This window comes from Pteronotus mesoamericanus, unplaced genomic scaffold (genome assembly GCF_021234165.1).
Source record: "Pteronotus mesoamericanus isolate MK-2021 breed Mesoamerican mustached bat unplaced genomic scaffold, CSHL_Meso_final scaffold_36, whole genome shotgun sequence".
In the NCBI taxonomy this organism is placed as follows: domain Eukaryota; kingdom Metazoa; phylum Chordata; class Mammalia; order Chiroptera; family Mormoopidae; genus Pteronotus; species Pteronotus mesoamericanus.
In genome coordinates, this window is record NW_026555313.1 from 16,860,196 (window position 1) to 16,868,283 (window position 8,088).

The window sequence follows — 8,088 nt, forward strand, 5'->3', positions numbered from 1 at the left end:
TACCACAGAGAGGTGGTAAGCATACCAGGTTAGAGGCTGGGGACCTGGGGTCAGAACCCGGCTCTTTCACCGGCTTACCCTTTCTTTGCCTTGATTCCTCAACTGTGAAATGGAGGTAATAAAGATGGCTCTTGTTGTTGTAAGGATTATATGATTTGATGCATGATAATGAAGGACGACATAAGCCCTCAATAAATATAACTTATACTGTGGTGGACTTTAACCAATATCTCTGCATTTCTAGCCTATTATGATCCAGTTTCCACCCAGCAACTAGGTATATTTTAAAATGTAAATCAGGTTATGTCACTGTCCTAGTTAAAAGGCTCTAACATCTTCAAATTCCAAATTCCACATTATACCCAGAATCAAATCCAAGCTCTTTTCTGTGGTGTGTAAGGCGCTGCAGTTCTAGCCCTTATATACCCTACCACCCAGCCTTTCCCTTAGAGACTCTGTTTTGGCCATGTTGGCTTTCTTGCTATTTCTCAAACATACCAAGTATGTTCTTGCCTGGGGATCTTTGCACTAGCTCTGCCTATTTATGGGCTAACATTATGTGAGTATATTTGTTTAAGTCATCAGTCTCCCCTACCAGAGAGGAAACTCCATGAGGTAGGGATTATGTATGTACCTTATTCACTTTCATCTCCCCAGTGCCTAGAACAGTGCCTAGCACATAGTAGATGCTCATTAAATATTTGCTGATTGAATGAATAAATTAACAAATGAACCTACATCCTCTTCCTCCTGCTTGCCCCTGCCTTCTACTGGGTGAGCTCTAGCTTTCTCTTTTTCTGCTTCAACTTCTCCCTGCTTAGACTGCTCTGTCGTGGATGGTCTAGGCAACTAGCTGTAGATTATCAAGGCAAAGAAAATCGTTCTCTGGGAAATCATAACTGGAAATACACTTTGCTTTTACACCATGTTGGTGTGCACTAATAAATTATGTGGAGGAATAAATATTTCTGGAGACACAAGTTGCCCAGCCAGGCCTTTTATCTTCTCTCTCAGGATGGGTGGAGGCCATTCATTACCCCCTCACTTCCCTTCTGAATCATAGTAGCTGTAGATACTACTGAAGCTTCTATTGCTCATCTGATCTTTCATTTTATCAATAAATCTCTCTTTTGAACATAACCATTTGTATTTAATATAACCAGAAGGTGAGCTGATTAAGCACTTAGTTAGATGGCCTCTTGTTAGGCATGTTTAGCTGAGAATTTTCCCTGTGACCCATGGAATTTCTCCCCATAGGAAATAAATCCAAAGTCAGTTCCTTGAGTAGTGAGAGAGCAGATGCCAGCCATTCATTTTCCTGGGTCCCCTCTTAGCTTATGCCAACTTCTTAGCCCTTCACTCCCATGGCAACTTCTCTTGGGCTGTTGCTTACCCTTTCAAAGCCTGCATTAGGAAAATCGATACCATCTATTTTATGCTTGTGGTCAGGATTCGATGTGTCTGTTTTGTAAGTCCACCTCATAGTGTAAGGGGTGATATGCAAAAATATTTGCTCACTAAGTGGCCCAGCCTGGAAAGTCACAGCAGTGCTGGGGTTATCCCTGCAGGTATTATCCCTGTAGCTGCTGGAGGGTGGGGAACTCCATGAGTCTCAGAGCAGGAGTGGGGTGACCAAGGTGACGGGAGCCCTTGTGAGCAAAGTTCGGGGAACTGGCTGTGTGTAACCAGCATTCCATATTTCAGTAATGTAGCAACAGGTGTGACTGCACTGCAGAGTACTGGCTCATGGTCACCTGTCCCCTTCTGATGAGCTCCTTGGAGCCACCTACCTGCCCCTGGAACACACACATCAGACACTGAAGAGGAGACAGGCTCCTGGATGCATGCTCCCATTGCAGCTTTGGCTCTCTATTTCTTTCTTGTTCCTGTTTCTGTTCTACCTCTGACTCCCTTGCTAGAGACCTTCTGGCTGTGTCTCCCACTTCTGTCCTCACCTCATCATTGCATTTTGACACTCGTACCTCTCTCCTGGCCATAGGCCTGCCGTCTTCCCTGGACAAGTGGATCTGCTTCTCCAAGCAGCCTCTGGGGCTCAGGCCACCTCATGAAAACACCCCTTGTTCTAGTCCTTGTCCTGGGGCCCTCCAACCCTAGGTCCAAGTCTTAGACTCTTCTGGTCTCAGAAACAAGTAGGGGTCCTGCTTGTTCAAACCTCACTTCTTGACTAAGCCCAGATCCTTGAAATTTGCCTCCTCTCGAAAGTTTTCTCTGCTTTCCCCTATGGTCTCAATCGAAGAATGAAATGTCCAGCTCCTCCCCCTTGAAATGCTATTTGACCTAAGGCAGGATGTGACACATGGTAGGAGTAAGTGTTATAAGAGCTGAGGTAGAGGGAGCAAATGCAGAGGGCTGGGGTGTTAAAAGTTAGACAGGTCTGGGGTGAATCTTGGTTTTATTCATTATTGTTTGTGTCACCTTGAGCAAGTTGAGCTTTGTGAGCGCTATAGATTCCTACTCTGTGAAATGGAGGGCCCTTGAGAAGATCAAATCAAGATGATGTTTGTAAAATATGTACCACAGACTGCATATAGCAGGTGCCCCCAAATGGTACCAGTTGCCCATTGTGCCATGTCCCATTTTGGCTTCTTTCATCAGAAGCAGGGTGACATGGTGGCAAGAGCATGGGCTTTGGAATCTGGACAGATCTGAGTTCAAGTGCTTATTAGGCCACCAAAGAGCTGTGAGACCTTGGGTAAGTACAAATATTTCTGAGTCCCATTTTGGCAGGCCAGGCAACTCACGCCTTCCCTGGGGAGTCTGTGTGAGTAGTAGAAGAGGCAAAGGGCACAAGTTGCCTGGAGAGTGGCTGGTGTGCAGTGGGTGTTCCACAGGGCCAGTCTCCTCGCTCCCCTTCTTTGTTGGTGAGTGATCTGTGGTCACCATGACTGACAAGGAAACATGGATCCATTTAGTTGATAAGAAGTAATTTTCTGTTCTCATTTTGTTTTTTAACCTGGCATGAAGGTACTAGAGGAAACAGAATTATTGGAAAACTGTCTTGTTTTCAGAAACATTAGATAAATTAGGTTACACATTTTATTGTTCGTGAATACTGTGCCATAATTTATTTTCCTCCTTTGAAGATGCCGGTTCCAACACCCCAAAGCAATGCTTTATTTTGTTCATGCTTGATGTGATCTGCTCACCCGTTTTATGCCTTGTTCAAATGAACCTGCTTTAATACAATTTTAATTGTTTTTAATGCTTTAAATTAATTATAGCCATTTCAGTGGCTCCTCTGTGTCTTTGCTCTTTCTGTTTCATCTCCGTGGCAACCTTTCCAACAAAGAGAAGGGGAGGGAGGACAGGAGAGAGAGAGAGAGACAGAGTGAGAGAGAGAGAGAGAGAGAGAGAGAGAGAGAGAGAATGTGCATATGCCTCTTTTGTTCTGGATGTTGACTTCAGTTTGCTTTTAAACGCTGTAATATCTGCTCCAGGGAGAAGGATTTTGGGGTAACAACAAGTGAATTCTGTTTACTGTTTTCCATTAGGGAACTATGCCTGGCTTAAAAGTTTGCCTGTGAACTCTGCTCCCCTCTCCTCCACCCTATCTTCTCAGCCTGGGAGCAGATCAGAGGCAGGACCAAGTGGTGTCAGTGCTGAGATGACTTAATACAATGTTCCGAATTCATAAATTAATATTCATGGAGCGCTTTTGTGTGCCCAAGAGGGCTCTTTACAAATGTTAGCTGATTTGATCTTTGTAGCCACCTTGTGAGGCTAGAGTTATTCTCACTGTAGAGATGAAGAAAAGGCACAAAGAGGTTAATAACTTGGCCAAACTTGCCCAGCTGGTGAGAGGTATGACCAGGGTTTGATCTCAGATTTTGCTAATGCCAAGTGATAAGTTCTCTTCATTCTGTCAGGATCTCTTTCCTCCCCTGACTGAGGACTGGTAGACTTTCTCTGTCCTTTGGGATACATCCAAATGTTCCACTTCTTGAGGCTTTCCTGATGATCCTACCATTCATCTGTCCCTGCTCTGATCCCCCGTGGCTCTTCACTTTTGGCTCTCTTTGTTCCCTTCCCTTTATTACCATTGTAGTCTTCCCTGGTCATCTCCTAAAAGCAACTAGAGGGCAGGCTGGTGAGCCTTGTCATCTTTTCACTCCCTTTGTACCAAGCACAATGTTCCTCACTAGGTGGGTACTTAGTAAGTACTGTACCAACCTGGGAAAAATCACAGAAGGAAAAGCAGGGCGTATGGTGAATTATCCTATATTGCAAAGATATATTTCAATGACTTGTATAGTTGCCGGTCTCTGTGTTCAGGCATGCTTGGGAAAGCAGGGTCAAGTTCCATTAGGCACCTTGTGAAATTAATGAATTTCTTACATGTGGGGCTTTGGGGCTCCTGCCTTTGAAGCTCCCGAGAATGTCACCTGCCATTTCATTAGAGCTGGCAAGACTTGGTGTCAAAGTGTGGTCTGACTCAGGAAATAGCAGGAGGTCCAGATCCCTCAGGTTTGGCTGTTTAAGCAAGAGAGAAGGCAAGAGATCAATGGGAGAAGCTATCAGAGGTGGGATGGGGTGGCTTGGATCCAGGTATACTCTTCCTCTCTTCCCTCTAGAATTCTATGATCTCAATGAGTAGGAAGCACAGAGATTCCAAAAGGGAAGTAGGAGAATTTTAAAGGTAAGTGGAGCTACTGGAGGAGACAAGGTTGTAAAATTGTATTTTGAACAATTTCTTCAGCATATATATCCCGGTGGACATGAACCCATCTCGTCTTCTAACCTGAGGCCATGCACTGATTCCAAAGGGCTGCCTTGCTCAGAATAATGTTTAGAGCTTCTCTGTGGGAACAGCGTTCAGGACCTGGCTGGTCTATGAACTGTGGATGCCGGGGATCCCACTGCCCTGGTGTTACACCTGGTAAAGGCTTCCTGCTCCCCTTAGCACGCAGGCCATCAGCCATACTTTTCTCCTCTGTAAACCCTCTTGATTGCTCACCTGCATTCAGACTGAGTGCATGCATGCCACTTGGCTTCCCCCAGTCTTTGCCACTGCTGTGGCTTTGTGGCAAAGAACCCTTTGGGTTTTTAGGAGGAGGTAAAATTTGATGGCATTTTTCTTAAAACTGGGCCCATCTGTACCTGGATCCATAGCTTGAGGTGGCTGTTGCCCCCAGAGCCCTTCCCTTTGTTGCTCTTTGCTCTTCTGCAGGGAGTGTCCCACTTTCTGACACAGACAGCCTGTCTTTTGGGCTTGACATTGGGGAAAATGAGCTGGAGGGGCTTTGGGGGGCTGACATTTCCTTGCTGGGTTGCAGTTCTGTGACCACCTGGGGGTCTGGCCAGCTCTGCAGCGTCTCTTGTCTATAGTAAGTCATATTAATGAACAGTTCAATTTCTTTGAAAGGATGGCTGACAGGTGCCTCTGCCTGCACCACCTAATGTTTTCTGTTGGATAAGTGGCCAGTAAAGCTACCAGTCCTAGGATCCAAAAATCCAGATGGGTACTTCAGGTTGTCGATCTCAGCAGTTTTGTGTGAAAAATGTGGAGATGACCACACCCAAAGAGACGCCTGCAGGAAGTGGGGGCCTGGTGTAGACTTCTTGAATTCTGTTATCTACCATCCATCTGTCCCTGCTCTGATCCCCTTGACTCTTCACTTTTGGCTCTCTTTGTCCCCTTCCCTTTATGACCATTGCAGTCTCCCCTGGTCATCTCCTAGGAGCAACTAGAGGGCAGGCTGGTGAGCCTTGTCATCCTTTTGCTCCCTTTGTCATCCTTTCATTCCCTTGTCATCCTTTCACTCCCATTTATCCACCCGCCTTTCAAATACCTACTCTGTCCAATGCCATTGGGGCAATTTCTTGATCTACCAGTTGTGCCCAGATGTTGCTTGTGGAGCAACCTGGATTTTTGCGGCCTCAGGTCCCTTAGTACAATCATCTTTTCAGCAGGTGGTAGTGGGAGTTTCAAGAAGATCCCCTGTGAGATTCCACTGGGGAGAAAAGAGAGGGGGAGAAAGAAATTGTCCAGTCAGTGGTTTTGTTTCTCCTTGTCTCTGAAAGCACAGAAAAACAAAGAAACTTTTGCTTCCACCAGGCTGTGTGAAAGTGCATGCTGCCATTTCAGCATAGATAGAAGCAAGCACTCACACATCACACACCAGCACATACTAGCATACACCTGCACACATGCAAGCACACAGATGGGCACATATATATACACATACAGTACGTCTGTGTCTAGTGTTCAGCTCCTACTCTCTGCCAGTCTGACCTCTGGCTGCTCAGGCCTCCAGTGGGTGATGGGTTGGTGGCTTCTGGCCTCTTTACTCCTGTGAAGCTCTAAACCTCCTTTGGCCCAGCGTGATCAGCAAACAGAAACTTGGAGGGAAGACCTGGTGTCCCAGACACTGAATACAGAGGACAGAGCTCGATTAGGACAAACTTGGAGTGCGAGGGGGCTGATCAGGTTCTCCTACCCACCTCCCCTTTTAGAACCTTTGTCTCCACAAAGCTGTTTTGTGCTGGGCACTATGGGAGTCACAGGAGGGAAAACATGGAACAGAAACTTATGCCCTGGTCATATTGTCACAGTAGATTTCAAATGAAAGTGCTCTTTAAGATTCCCAGGAGACAGGCATCCCCTCTGTGTTTGACCTTCCTTTTTTATCTGGGCCATATCCCTTCCTTGACCTGCATTTCATCCAGAGGCCTCTTCCGTCCTCATCCGTTGCCCTTGGGGTGAGGCTCTGGGCATAAGGAGGCTTGAGAGAGGGTTGGGCGTGTTGAAAGCTCAGGAGTCGAATGAGAGAGTCAAGACAGTCACAATGTACTCATGTTATCTTGGCTTAGTGAATTTTCTTAATTGAGCTATAATTGATGTATAACATATTAGTTTCAGGTTATACTGAAATCATTATATAAATATAATGATTTAACATTTCTATGTATTGTTGGCTTAATGATTAAAAGCACTCTTGCTCCCAAATGTGTCCTAATTTGAATGATGTTATATGATCACCCAATTTAAAGTCCACTTTACTTGCCATTGTTTTGCATAACGTGTTTTCATACTGTCCCAAGATGCCCCTGTTCTAAAAGGCTGCTTTCAAACATCTCATGTCCAGTGGCAGGGCCTGGCTCTGGTGGGGAAAGTAGAGGCAGGTATAGAGGTGACCCCAGGACAGCCCTGAGGTCACACCTGGCTCTCCTCTAGGAGCTCCTTGTCTGCTTTCACAGGAGATTCTTAAAGAACCCTCCCCAGCTATCAAGGCTACCAGGCATGTAGCTGGTATCAGAGAGCCTGGGCTGGCAGAGAGCTATTTTGGGGCACAGCCTCCTGAACCCCTGGGCCTCCCCAGGGAGCCAGATGCTACCCAAGGGCTTCTGGGCCTGTCCCAACAGCAGCTTAATGGTGGGTCAAGGTGCAGTCAGCCTGGAGTCCCCAGAAGCTGCCAGGCTCAGCTGGGGCTCCTCGTGAGTGGACGTCCGGGTCTGCTCAGAGAAGAAGACAGTTGATTTTTCTCCCAGAATTCACAGCTTTGCTGCAGCAGGGCTGTCTGCTCTACCATATTAATAAGAAACAAAACACATTATTTTGTTGTGTTTGATTTCTGTGTTAGGCTAGAGTCTTCAAAGCTGCTGTTTAAAATTTAATAAGTGAAAATAAAGTAAGGAGAAAAAAATTCCTCTGGGACATGTGGCTGCTGCATCAGACTTGTTAATTTGAGCTTTGCCTTTCCAGAAGCAGGTAGCTGACCCAGCAGGTGTGGAGTGTGCTTGTCCTTGTTCCTCCAGGGCTCAGGGCTGTTTCAACCCCTGTTCTGTGAACAGACCCACTCTTAGGAATGCCACACAGATGTGACTCAGGTGGGAGCTGATGCAGCTCAGGGCAGGGGGTTCCCAGGGAGCCCTGCACAATTGTTTTTCCCTGGAAGGCCCTGAAGTTTACTACTGATCCTTCCAATTCATTCAGCAGACTTTTTTTGAGCATCTACTACATGCCAGGTAGTGCTAGATCTTGGCTAGAGAGATGAAAAAGGTGTGAACGTGTACTCAAGGAGTGCAGAAACTAGACCCATGCACTTATAATGCAGTGTGAGTGCAGGG